The 14,614-nt window shown below is 38.3% G+C and overlaps 1 long non-coding RNA gene across 4 annotated transcripts in view; it reads right to left on the minus strand.

The window, feature by feature from the left end:
- LOC118002904 overlaps positions 1-14,614 on the minus strand; it is a 75,845-nt gene that overhangs the window by 44,118 nt on the left and 17,113 nt on the right. For 2 of the 4 annotated variants that reach the window (XR_004677211.1, XR_004677210.1), the window contains exon 3: positions 13,988-14,176. The exons of the other annotated variants lie outside the window; for them this stretch is intronic. This is a non-coding gene — a long non-coding RNA (uncharacterized LOC118002904). The remainder of the gene's footprint in view (positions 1-13,987; positions 14,177-14,614) is intronic. 4 annotated transcript variants of the gene reach the window in all.

A 14,614-nucleotide genomic window follows, 5' to 3' on the forward strand; every position in this document is an offset into this window, starting at 1 on the left:
TCTGCTTACAATTCTCTTTCTCTCTCTCCCCTCCCCTCACCTACCTCTCCCCCACCCCCTCTTAAATAAATAAATAAATAAATATTTTTTAATGAATAAGAGAGCAAAACCAAAAACCTGGACAATACTTATATCAAGACTAGATGACAAGGTATCCCCATGAATCCCAATATAAGTGGGTGGAAACAACCCAACCCTCACAATACCTGCATAGTAGCCTATCTATGTAGGAGGAAGAAGGAAGCAATGGGACTTCTCACTTATGGATCAAGAACAGGAAAACCACACTATAGTCAACAGATATCACTGGAAAATATGGAGGACCAATTGGAGAACAGCAGCTGAAACTGGGCAGTTGAGCTCTTGCCAATAGCAAGTGAACTCAAGTGGCCTGCAGTAAGAGGGACTGAAGGGGACCCTGTGAAATCAGGGCTCCCTTCTAGGATGGGGCTCAGACTGCAGAGAAACTGATGGGAGTGCAATGAAAACCAGGCAGAATAGGGACACGGAGACAAAGGAAAGAGAAAGTTCAGACCAAAGTGGAGGAGGGAAACAGAGTCAAGAAAGCTGAGAAAGAAAGCTGCCATATATTTGAACACAACACTAAAACAAGAGAGGGGGCTCTGTGAAGTAAGAAATGTTTCATCAAACCCCTGCCTCATTCTAAAGTTCAGAAAAACCAATTTCACTAAGAAATGTGCTATAGAAAAGTATCAAAGCATATACCATACAAAGTTATTATAAGGAAAAAGAAAATAAGGAACTGAATAGCATCCCACAGGCAAAGAAAGCATGCCAGAAAGATACATCCACAATACAGAACCAAAACTGTAATCTAATACTTCACAGTGAGTTCAAAGACATTAAGAAAATGATAGAAAACTTGAAAAAAATCAAAATTAGAAAAACTTGGAAATGAGATGACAAATACAAATTAGAAATAAAACTTCATTTCAGGAATGGAGAGTAAACATGAAGGAATGTAAGAGCGAATATACATAACAGATAATACCCTAAGAGAAACTAAATGTGCAAAAGAGAAATCTCTTAATCAAAAAGTAATGAAGAAAGAAATCTTTTAAAAGATTCAAGAGAGGGTCATCTGGGGGGCTCAGTCATTAAGCTTCTGCCTTCAGCTCAGGTCATGATCTCAACCCCTTCATCGGGCTCCCTGATCAGCGGGAAACCTACTTCTTTCCTCTCCCACTCCCCCTGCTTGTGTTCCCTCTCTTGCTGCCTCTTTCTCTGTCAAATAAATAAATAAAATCTTGAAAAAAAAATCAAGAGAAATGAGTAATATTAAAGATAAGCAAAGGAGCTTGAATGTATTGATAAGAGTCCTTGTAGAAGAAAAACCAAAAGGAATAGAACAAATACTAAAAACTATAACTTAAGAAAAACTTTTCTAAAACTACATATATATATAAAACTATATATATGAAACTTTTCTAAAACCATACACATACAATATATATATATTACTGAAAAAAAAAACACACACACTATGAATATCAACCCAGAATGACCACTACCAAGCCATATTGGGAAGGGACAGGAAGGAAAAATTGCTTGGGCATATAGAAAAAGAACAAGTGAATTATAAGGGAAGGAAAATTAGATTGCCATTAGTTTTTTTCCACAGCAATGCTTTTTCCCAGAAGGAAATGTTGTAACATATTTAAGGTACACAAAGAAAGAAGGAGCCAAGGATTTGATATCCAGTAAAACTTGTTTTCAAGTACAAAAGGCACAAACTTATCAACATACAAGGACACAAGAAATATTATTCCCAAGAACGCTTCCTGAGGAATGAGCTTCAGACAACCAAGATGACTAGGGCGACTTTGACATTGGATACTTTGCCTGTGGGCCAAAGATGACATAAGGGTCAAGAAACTATTTGTCTAAACAATTAGACAAAGTACAACTATTAATAACTGGGGGAAAGAGCAGATGCAAAATATATGCACAGATATGTGTGTGTGTCTACACACATTTATCTTTTTCAAGCTCTGTCCACTTTAAGGACTAGAAACAGAAGATTGATCCAGTATGAGCATCCCTAACACCACATATGATTTAAAAATATAATTTCTCAATAAAAAAACCTTATTAGACAAATGGTAGATTCCAGGCATGACACAGGAAGTATACAGGGCAAGCTAGAACATCTTGTCATACCAGAGAGCAAGGAAGCTATTGATCACTACTTGGGTCATGTTAAAAGGACTCAGGAGCCACCTTGAAGAGGCTTCCACTGACCAAATATGTGATCATTTGAGCTTCAGTAATGGTAATAAATGTAATGTATTTAAACCTATAAGTATATCTAAATCCATAAGTTCTTTTTTTTTTTTTTAAGATTTTATTTATTGGACAGAGAGAGAGAGCACAAGCAGGGGGAGCAGCAGAGAGGGAGAGGGGGAAGCAGGCTCCCCACTGAGCAGAGAGCCCAACGTGGGGTTTGATCCCAGGACCCTGAGATCATGACCTGAGCCAAAGGCAGGCGCTTAACCGACTGAGCCACCCAGGTGCCCTAAATCCATGAGTTCTTAAATTATTTTGTAAAAAAGGTATTAGTCACCTCTGAAGTACTAGTTCCTGAGAATTAGCAAATAAAGGGAAAGAATCAAGCATTTATCCTTCTCTCTCTACATGAGCTTTACCACTGATTAATCAACAGTAAACGAAGTATCTCTTCATAAATGTATTCTAACTAATAAATGGGAAAGAAATTATAGAGTAAGAATAGCCTCAGTTTGGGGTGCCAATTTGGGGTTGCCAATTTTTAAGAAATAAGAGGACAGGGCAACATGTTGTACAGCACTAAGAGGCTGCCATCAGCCAAATCCAGACTTGGAGAAACTCTAAAGGTCAAATGGCCTGGATTCTTCCACATAAATTTAAAGACAAAGAAAGGGATGGAGAGGGATTTTATAAGTTAGAAGAAACTTAAAGGTAATCAAATTTTAAAAATGAGCAAGACTAAACTATAGTGCTAAGGATGCACATAGGCAGAATAACACTATAACAATGAAGCAAAGTGATTACAATAAAAAGTCAGGATATGATATGATCTCACTGATACGAGAAATCTGAGAAACAAGGCATAGGATCATAGGCAAAGGGAGGGAAAAATGAAACAAGACGAAACCAGAGAGGGAGACAAACCATAAGAGACTCTTAATCTCAGGAAACATACTGAGGGTTGCTGGAGTGGAAGGGGGAGGGATGGGGTGGCTGGGTGATGACATTGGGGAGGGTATGTGCTATGGTGAACGCTGTGAATTGTGTAAGACTGATGAATCACAGACCTGTACCCCTGAAACAAATAATACATTATATGTTAATTTAAAAAATAAAGTCAGGATATGGTTACTTTTGTGGGGAAGGTGGAACTTCTGGGTGGGTATACTGCCAGGGTTCTCCAGGAAACCAACAGGATATATATAGATGTAAGAGGATATTTATTACAGGAATTGGCTCACATGACTGTGGAGGCCAAGAAGTCCCATAATCTGCCATGTGCAAGCTGGAGAACCAGGAAACACAATGGTATAATCCAGTCCAAGTCTGAAGGCCTGGGAATCCCTAGCCTGATTCAACTATTAATCTCTTCCAGAGGCACCCTCACAGATATAGCCAGGAGTACTGTTTTACCAGCTATCTGGACATCCCTTAGCCCAGTCAAGTTGACACATAAAATTAGCCATCATGGCGGGTGACAAACTTCTATTTCTTGACTTAGCAGTTTCAAGAATGTTCACTCAGAATAACTCATTGCCATATAATAATTGCTTTGTGTTGCCTTCTGTAGATGTGTTTTATTTTATAATAATAATATTATATTATTACAATAATAATCCATCTGAAAGGACTCCGCATCCTCTGTAGGTGGAAGAAGAATCTGCTGTAAGGTCAGGAGATGGGATCAATTCCCCAATGAAAATGTCTAACCAGGAAGCAAGATGGCCCTTCCCAGGATGCTGATGAGCCACCAGCACATTCTCTGATTTTCCTCACCTTGTGGGTAAGATCACTGAGTCTTCCTGACAGAACTCTTAATTAATATAGTGAATCATTACTATTTTTATGTCAGGAGATATGCAAAAAGTACTTTAACTCAGGTCAAAAAAGCTCAAATTAATTTCACAGACACCTTTTAAATGGATTGCAAGTGGATGAGGATTGGAAAGGGGGTATATGACCTTCTAGATAAAGCGGCAGACCCAGTTCCAACCCTCACTGTCAAATCCTATTTCATCTAAAGATAGGGTCAACTCAACTAGGTGTACTGTGCTATGGTTATCTAATTCTCGATGGTTGAATGGCTTTTAAAAATTGGTAAAAAAGAAGGATTTTATCCAATTAAAAATTTTTTCCCATCACAAAAAACTTATTAGCCACTAGAATAGATTACTAAAGGAAGTTCTGCTATCTCCTGATGCCTTTGAGAACCTAAAAAGTCATCTATTCAGAATCCCTAGGTGTGGGTGCATATGGATATAGGTCCAACAGATGCCCACAGGTGTCTCCCAAGAAGACTGTGATTACCCAGATGTGCTGGGCATCATAGGAAAGCAGAAGAGCCCTGTGGTTGAAACCACAGACATGTATCAAAAAGATTTAAATTCACATCCTAGCTTTTGTCCCTGACTAGCTCTGCGACATTGAGCAAATCAATTAACCTCTCCAAATATTTATTTCCTTAACTTGTAGAATGAGGATAGTAATCACAACTATTTCATTAAGTTGTTGTGAGAACTGAATGTAATGATGGATGTCAAGGGCAAGATCCCTGTCACTCCACAAGAGCTCACTATGTGTGGGCTATTATTATTAACATCAACATCATCATCATCGTCATTGCCAGAGGGAGGGTCTTTTGAGAAACAAAATACTTCTGACCAGTGCTTCTCAAAGTGTAGTCCCCAAAGCAGCAGCCTGTGTATCACCTGGGGACTTCTTAGAAATGCAAATCCCCCCATCCACCCCCATCTCCAACCCCAGACCTACTGAATCAGAATCTCTGGTCCAGGGCCCAGCAATCTGTGTTTTAATAAGCCCTCCAGTAATTCCAGGCACGCTAGAGTTTGAAAACCATTGATGTAGTACTATTGTTTGTTGAAGCCTCTTGCAAACTTTTGCTGGGAGAAAGCTTTAATTTTTCAAGAAGGATGCTAAAATTTTGTTTTTTTTATTGACTGAGAACAATTAACTTGAAATCTAGCCTTGATTGTATTCTATCAGCCAGTGATGCAGAAGAGAGAATCCCTGTCTAATGCCCCACTAGGCTTTAAGTACAATGAAGGCAAGATTGTGACTTGTCATCTCTGTGTTCCCCAGCATTTTACACTGTCTGACAAGTTGTAAATACTCAATAAATATTCATTGCCTGAACAATGAATGAAGAGTTAGGAGAAAGGCTGGGGATGGTTATAGCATTCAACCAGCAGATAAATTCCCATCTCAGGTCATCTAACTTAGGATTTTGTTTTAAAATGCTTGCTTTCTATAAAACTCAGGAGACATTCATTTGTTTGACTTAGTCAGCAACTTAAACATACCTTATAAAAATGTATGACTTCCAATTGAAGTTGGAAAAAAAGGATTAAGAGTGATTTTAAAACCTCAAATAACTAAATTCCCAATGAAACTGAATTTGGGGCAGTACTCAGTTAGCTTGTGGGTTAAAGAGGCAACCCAAAGAAAACAAATGGACGGAAAGGATTTTAGTTGTTGTTTTAAATGCAATTCTGAGGCTACATCCTAGAAATAAAGAGAGGGGACTTGCTTTCTCCTTCTATATATGCATACATATTACAGTAGAAGCAGAAATGATTATTTATAGCCTGAAGCATGACAAAATCCAGATTAATCAAAGGAAGGTAAATAGACTATACTGAATATAATTTATTAAGGCAGGGAATTATAAAAATTTTGTTTTAGGAAGATTTTAATAATTCTATATTTCAATTAATCTGCTTATCTCATTAGACACACATCTGTTAAAGTTTAACAGATTTAGAAAGCAGCAATCATATTGTCAAGGTGAAGCCCCACATCTTCATATAGAAAAATATCTTTTCCTTTAGGAATTAGTACATAAAACTCACAACCACAATTCCAGGAGGCACAGGAAAATTAAATGCAGTCTGGCACTCATCCACACATGTAGACTGTATAGAAAAATATTAAAGTAATAAGAAAAGTGTCAGAGGCAGTAATACCAGGATCATCCATATTTATTTTGCTTCTTGTTTTTGACCATCTATCAGTGTGAACAGCCCTCAGTAAAAATGAATGGTTTTATCAATATTCTCAGCAAAACATGTTTGGTTTCATCAGTGTAAGATCTACCGCCACCAATCTTGGAAGACTGGTCCCCTGGCCCTGGGACGCCACCTTTCCTGCAGATTTGACACAGAGAAATGAACGAAAAGCATGTATTACTTGGAGCCGCTCTGTACATTAGAGAAGAAGAAAAAGAAAAGTGACCGACTGACAGCAATTTCTTGGCGGCACCTGATGAAATAATGCAAAGTTAATTAATAAATTAATAGGGACATTGAATCTATCCTTTTTTACTTTTGGTTTAGGAGTAGTGGGAGACCCTCAGGTACTAAAGGCACATCATCCATTGACTTGTAAGTAGGTCGAGGAAGATAAGGGATATCCCAATGAGCTTAACTTACTCCCAAGGAGAATTTACTGACTCATTCGTTCGTTCTTTCATTCATTCATTCATCCGCTCCTCTGTAATTCTGTACTTGAGTGCACCGTTAGATGTGCTTCAGTATTTAAGAAGTAGAACAACTGATTTGTCCATTTTTCTATACATTCTATTGATACCTTTTCGGTGATTATAAACCCTTCAAGGATTTCATTCTTGTAAGACATTAAGAGGATCTGTCTTCACTCTCCAATCTTTCTGAAATTAATAAAAATAGTTTTGAATGTTCTTCTTTTAAAATTTTACAATGTTTTCTCCCTTTATTTTTCTACTAACACGATTATTTAGACCCTACACCAGCGGTGTTTACAACTGTGTGATGACAGGGGAAAAAAAAAATCACAATCTTTATTTTAAAGAGTTACACGTCTGCTGATTTTTTGTATAGTTAAGGAGAATATAAATTTCTAATGCTGGAATTAAGGAATCTGGGAGTTGAAGGATGTAAAAGATATCTAAGAAAGAACAAAATGTTTCAACTTCCACTGGCATATAATGACTCCCAAAACTCTGTCTGCAGCCCAGCCTCCTTTCTGAGATTCCAGCCAGACACAGAACTGCCTTCCTGATACTAACACTCTAATGGTATAGAGGTCTACAAGGCTTGTTTCAAAGGCTCAACATTCAAGTGCACACATGCACAAACACACATACTCGCACACACACACACCCTTGGCATTTGCCATCATGAACACAAAATAGCCTTTTAAAAGTGGGTCTTAAAAAAAAAAAAAAAAGTGGGTCTTTATGTGGGAATGAGCCAGGTTCTCAGTCTAGAGATAGATTCAAGAGATGTCTCAGCATGTGTTTTCTTTCATGCCTGTTTCTAACGCCAACCAATGCTGCAAATAGCAGCTGACAATTCCAGACCCTCCCAAACGCCTGCAGTGCAATTAGGACTGTCCTCATCACCCTCCCCCCTTGATGGCAATTATATGACATGCTTAGAGGAACTGATGAATAAACAGACAGAGGTCTTTTTGAGGAGCCTGATTTAATAATTCTGCAGAGACTACACACTTGACCCAAACAATAAAACTGGTGGTGGATAACTTTAGAGTTACTCCCTATAAGCTCACCAGGGTCTGGGATGAACTTCAGACAATCCACAGTTAGGCAAAGATCGCAAAAGATTACAGTACAGAGACTGACAGACTGCTGATGCTGGCATGCGCTGGGACCTCTCTTTGATGTATGCAAGGTATTCCTGCTGTAACAAGGGTCTTTTCAGTTACACATAATAAATCCCCTCTTGTTTAAACAACTAGGCTTAGGTGATCAACATCGTTCCTTTTATTTTAGTGAACTATAAGATAAAAAATGAACTCACATGGCCTGGAGGGAGGGAATAAGTCAGGCCTAATAAAAACCCTTTATGAGGTCATAGTGGTTATACATGTTCCATAGGCACCTGAGACTTACTGTGGCCAAACTCATTTATCATCTTCCTTCTAAAACACCCTGTTCCTCTTCCTATTGCCATGTCTCCATGACTGGTACCATCTGTCCAACCACATCCAGATACCATGTCCTACCATTTCTAAATCCTATTTGGATTCACCACCCTGAGTTGTTACATCAGAGAGAGGAGTTCAAAGTGGGCATTTAGTAGGTGAGGCAAGTTGAAAGATGGAATGGACTACCATGGAGGGGGCAGGTGAAATCAGAAAGCAGGTGGTCATGACCTTCAAAGAGTCCTGGGTAGGGGGTTAGAGGCACAGTCACCCTGGATGAATTCTGAAGACAAAATGTATATGCTTGTTGGCCCCTAATCTGCTTCCAACATTCTCATATGTGGGCAGGCCAAGATTATTCAGATGGTTCAGACAGGGAGGAAGAGCAGCAAGTTGAGGTGGTTCATGTTTAAAACCCACAATTTTCACTACACAGTAATAGGTAAGTTCATCTGCTGAGAGAGAAAGAGACAGGGATGTGTAAGGGAGTCTCTAGAACTGTAGAGGTCTAAAAGAGTCTCTGTGGGAATGGAGAGGGAATTGGCCAGGGACACACACCCAAGCAGCCCTGAGGACCTCCCTAAAGCTGGAGACCACTATCTTGTAGTGCCATTATATCCAGGTGTGTGGTTTTCTTCAGTGTTGCTGAACAGTTTCAGGAGTAGAGGAAGCAGATTGCAGGAGTGATACAAACTTTACCATTAACAAAGCAGGTGTGATAGTTACACAACAAGGTAAGGGAGTAAGGGAGAAGCCAACAGACACATTCATGGTTAGAGAAGACAGGAAGGTGTGATGGTTACTTTTATGTTTTAACTTGGTTGGGCTGTGGCACCCAGATATTTAGATAAACATCATTCTGGATGTTTCTGTGAGAGGGTTTTTAAAGGGTTGGTTCCCCTTTCTCCACAACCTCTCCAACATTTGTTGTTTCTTTCCCTGTCCATTTTGGCCATTCTAACTGGTGTAAGGTGGTATCTCAGTGTGGTTTTGATTTGGATTGCCCTGATGGCTAATGATGATGAACATTTTTTCATGTGTCTGTTAGCCATTTGTATGTCTTCTTCAGAGAAGTGTCTGTTCATCTCTTCTGCCCACTTTTTGACTTGATTATTTGTTTTTTGGGTGTTGAGTTTGAGAAGTTCTTTATAGATTTTGGATACCAGCCCTGTATCTGTAGTGTCATTTGCAAATATCTTCTCCCATTCTGTGGGCTGCCTCTTTGTTTTGTTTTGTTGACTGTTTCCTTTGCTGTGCAGAAGCTTTTTATCTTGATGAAGTCCCAAAAGTTCATTTTTGCTTTTGTTTCACTAGCTTTTGGAGATGTATCTTGAAAGAAGTTGCTGTGGCCGATGTCAAAGAGGTTACTGCCTATGTTCTCCTCTAGGATTTTGATGGATTCCTGTCTCACATTGAGGTCTTTCATCCACTTATGAGTTTATCTTTGTGAATGGTGTTAGAGAATGGTCGAGTTTCATTCTTCTGCATGTGGCTGTCCAATTTTCCCAGCATGATTTATTGAAGAGACTGTCTTTTTTCCATTGCATGTTTTTTCCTGCTTTGTCAAAGATTATTTGACCATAGAGTTGAGGGTCCATATCTGGGTTCTCTATTCTGTTCCATTGGTCTGTATGTCTGTTTTTGTGCCAGTACCATGCTGTCTTGGTGATCACGGCTTTTGTAATATAGCTTGAAATCGGGCAAAGTGATGCCCCCAGCTTTGTTTTTCTTTTTCAACATCTCCTTGGCGATTCGGGGTCTTTTCTGATTCCATACAAATTTTAGGATTGTTTGTTCCAGCACTTTGAAAAATGTCATTGGAATTTTGATCGGGATGAGCACTGGGTATTAAATGTAAGTGATGAATCACTAAATTCTACTCCTGAAAACATATTACACTACATGTTAACTAGAATTTAAATAAAAATTTGAAAAAAAAAAATAAAGGAGAGCTGTAATGTTAAGATATGAGGAATCACTGCCTTACAACTCATTAAAAAATATAAAATAAATAAATAAATAAATAAATTTTGAGTAAAGCAGACTGTCCTCCATAATGTGGGTAGGCCTCTCAATTGATTAAAGACATGAATACAAGAAAAGACTGACCTCCCTAAGCAAGAAAGGAATCCTGGCAACAAATAGCTTTTGGACTTGAATCACATCAGCTCTTTCCTGGTCTCCAGCCTGACAGTCTTTTGACTTGAATCACAACATCAGATCTTCCATGAATCTGCATCCTGCCAACCTACCCTACAGATTTTGGATTCACCTGCCTCCATAACTGTGTGAGCCAATTCCTTAAAATATATCTCTCTCCATGAAAATCAATCAACATGATATACCACATTAACAAAATGAAGGATAAAATCATACAATCATCTCAAGAGATGCAGAAAAAGCACTTGACAAAATCCAACATTCATTCATGATAAGAAAAAAAACCTCTAAACAATGTTGGTACAGAGAGAACACAACTCAACATAGTAAAGGCCATATATGTCAAACCCATAGCTAACTTCATCTTCAATGGTGAAAAGCTGAAAGCTTTTCCTCTAAGATCAGAAACAAGGCAAGGATATCCACTCTCACCACTTTTATGCAACATAATACTCGAAGTCATAACCACAGCAATCAGACAAGGAAAGAAAATAAAGAAAAGAGAAAGGAATGGGAGGGGAGGGGGGAGGAGGGAAGAGAAGGCAAGGACATCTGAATTGGTAACGAAGAAGTAAAACTGTCACTATTTGCAGATGACATGATACTATATATAGAAAACCATTAAGGCTCCAACAACAACAACAAAGTTAGAATAAATGAATTCAGTAAAGTTGGAGGATACAAAACTTATATACAGAAATCTGTTTCTATACACTAATAAACTAGTAAACAGAAATCAAGAAAATGATCCCATTTACAATTATATAAAAAAAGAATAAAATACCTAGAAATAAATTTAACCCAGGAGGTGAAAAACCTGTACTCTGAAAACTAAAAGACACTGATGAAAGAAATTGAAGATGACATAAATAAATGGAAAGATATACCACACTCATGGATTGGAAGAATTAATATTGTTAAAATGTCCATTACCCAAAGCAATCTACAGATTCAATAAAATCCATATCAAAGTATCAAGAGCTTTTTCAAAGAATAGAACAAATAATCCTAAAATTGGTATGGAACCATAAAAGACCCCAAATAGTCAAAGCAACTTTGAAAAAGAAGAACAAAGCCGGAGGTATCACACTCCCAGATTTCAAATTATACTACAAAGCTGTAGTAACCAAATCAGTATGGTACTGGCATAAAAACTGATACATAGATCAATGGAACAGAACAGACAGCCCAGAAATAAATTCATGCTCATATGGTCAATTAACCTGACAAAGGAGAAAAGAACATACAATGGGAAAAAGAGAGTTTTCTTCAATAAATGGTGTTGGGGAAATAATAGCTACATGCCAAAGAATGAAAATCAACCATTTTCTTATATGATATACAAAAATAAACTCAAAATGGATTAAAGACCTAAATGTAAAACCTGAAACCATAAAACTCGTAAATGAAAACATATGCAGTAAACTCTTGGGACACTGGTCTTAGCAATATTTTTTTGGATCCATCTCTTCATACAAGGAAAACAAAAGCAAAAATAAACTATTGGAACTACATAAATTTAAAAAGCTTTTGCACAGCAAAGGAGACCATCAACAGAACAAAAAGGCAATCTGCTGAATGGGAGAAGATATTTGCAAATGGCGTATCTGATGGGGTTAATATGTAAAATATATAAAGAACCCATACAACTCAACACCAAAAAACAAACAATCTGATTAAAATGGTCAGAGGACCTGACTAAACATTTTTCCAAAGATGACGGTGAGATGGTCAACAGACATGTGAAAAGATGCTCAATATGACTAATCATTGGGGAAATGCTAATCAAAACCACAATGAGATATCACTTCATACTGTCACAATTTCTAGGATCAAAACACAAGTAATAACAAGTGTTGGCAAAGGATGCAAAGAAAAGGGAACACTTGTGTAATGATGGTAAGAATGTAAATTGGTATACCCACCACGGAAAACAGTATGAGGTTCCTCAAAAATTAAAAACAGAAATACCATACAATTCAGCAATTCCACTTGTAGGTATTTACCAAAGAAAATAAAAACACTAACCAAAAAGATATATGCACCCCTATGTTCATAGCAGCATTATTTACAATAGCCAAGATATGGAAGCAACTGAAGTATCCATCAATAGATGAATGGATAAAGAAATGTAGTATATATACACAATGAAATATTATGTGGCCATAAAAAAAGAATGACATCTTGCCATTTGAAACAACATGAATGGACCTAAAGGGTATTATGCTAAACAAAACAGAAACAAATTCTTAAATACAGAGAACTAGTGATTGCCAGAGGGGATAGAGGATAGGGAAATTGGTAAAGGGGATTAAGAGGTACAAACTTCCAGTTAATAAAATAAGTAAGTCATGGGGATATAAAGTGTAGCTTGGAATATAGTAAATAATACTGTAATAACTTTGTATGATGACAGATGGTAACTATACTTACCATGGTATTTTGTAGTGTCACTATATTGTACATCTCAAACTAATACTGTATTTCAATTGATAACTTCAATAATAAATAGATACATAAGTAATCTCTGAATCAATAAATAGATAAGTAGACATAGCTACATCCACCTTTCTACCTACCTATACATACTCACACCCTATTAGTTCAGTTTCTCTGGAGAATCCTAACTAATCCAGGAGGTAAGTCCAGAGAGAGGGGAAGGACTGAGTCAAGAGTCCAATAAAGGTATTGGAAGTCCAGAAAAGCAACTTTAGAGAGGGTAAGGGAACATGAGAACAGGAGGACAGTTAAGTTACTACACCCAGAGTTCAGAGAGTTTCAGATTTCAGATGCAGAGTGGATGTAAATGAGAACAAAGTCAGAGGGCTGAAGGAAGAGAATGTGGAAAGTGAAAACGCCTTTGGGGCTCAAGAGCTGCACATGGAAGCACTGCACTCTGTGACCATGGGGACTGGAACAAAGAGAAGACTGTGAGCCAAGGCATCAGGAGACAGGCAGGGCTGCCTGCTAACATTTTCCAGTGGCTCCTTATCATCTGCAGAGAAAGTCACCTTCACATGGCCCTTTGCACCTTTCCAGCTCACCTCTCCTCAGCTCCAGTCCAGCCACACTGACCTCCGTGTCTATGGTCTGGAAGTTGACTAAGCTCTCAGCCTTCAAGCTTTTGCAATCCACTCCTCACCCCACTTCTCTCTCTTCATATTGGCAGCTTCAAAGGAAACCAAAACAAATCTTCACCTTGACAAGCAGTCTTAAAAAACCAAAGACCATCTGAGCAATAGTCTCTTAAAAGGTCAGGAAACTTTCTTCCTATACTCAGTGGTTAGCTACATCTTGAATGAAACAAATTGCACTTTTCTGTGGAACTGCAGGTTCTATTTTCCTTTTAAGGGTGCCTGGGTGGCTCAGTCATTAAGCGTCTGCCTTCGGCTCAGGTCATGATCCCAGGGTCCTGGGATCGAGTCCCACATCGGGCTCTCTGCTCGGCAGGAAGCCTGCTTCTCCCTCTCCCACTCCCCCTGCTTGTGTTCCTGCTCTCGCTATCTCTCTCTCTGTCAAATAAATAAATAAAATCTTTAAAAAAAAAAAAAAAGTTTCAGATTGCACAATCCCAATCACATCCCAGAATCTGAGCTTTCTAGGTTTGATTCAGGTAGCATCAGAGAACTGTATTAATTACCTGCAAAGGTGACAGAGGCAGCAGCACGTGGCAACAGGTGGACTCACATCCAAGCTCTTATTTTTTTGCATACCATTGTCCATTGCTGTCTCTCTTCCAATTTCAATGTTTAGTGCAGATATACGCTTTGTGCATTGATTTCTTTTCCTATTCTTGATTTTCCCTCTACAGCCTCTCTTGAACCTAGTGCTTTATTTAAAAAGTGGTAAATAAAACATGAACTTGGTTTTTACTTTTAAAGCATGAGGTGGTTCAATAAATAGAAGAGTGGATGGATGTTAATCAATTACACTTGATTCATGGCTTTCCAACAGATATCTGGATCAGAGACTCTGGCAGTAAACTTTAAGGAACAAGGAACTCTGAGTTCTTTCCTTGGCCTGAGAAAAATTTAACCCCTTTTGCTCATTTTCTTCCTTCCATAAAGACTGTATGGGGCTGGGGAGAGACTTTAGGGGACTGGAGTGACTCCATTCTAAGTGACTACCCTTGTGTGTTCACTCACCTTCCCAGACCATCCTTCAGGTCCCCCCAGTAACTCAGACAACAGCATTATTAGATGGTCAGAGTTTCCCACAAGTGACTCTTCTTTCTACAATTAAGGAGGCTGAAGCTCTTAGTGGTAGA

This window comes from Mirounga leonina, unplaced genomic scaffold (assembly GCF_011800145.1).
Source record: "Mirounga leonina isolate KUSES-001 unplaced genomic scaffold, KU_Mleo_1.0 Mir_85, whole genome shotgun sequence".
In the NCBI taxonomy this organism is placed as follows: domain Eukaryota; kingdom Metazoa; phylum Chordata; class Mammalia; order Carnivora; family Phocidae; genus Mirounga; species Mirounga leonina.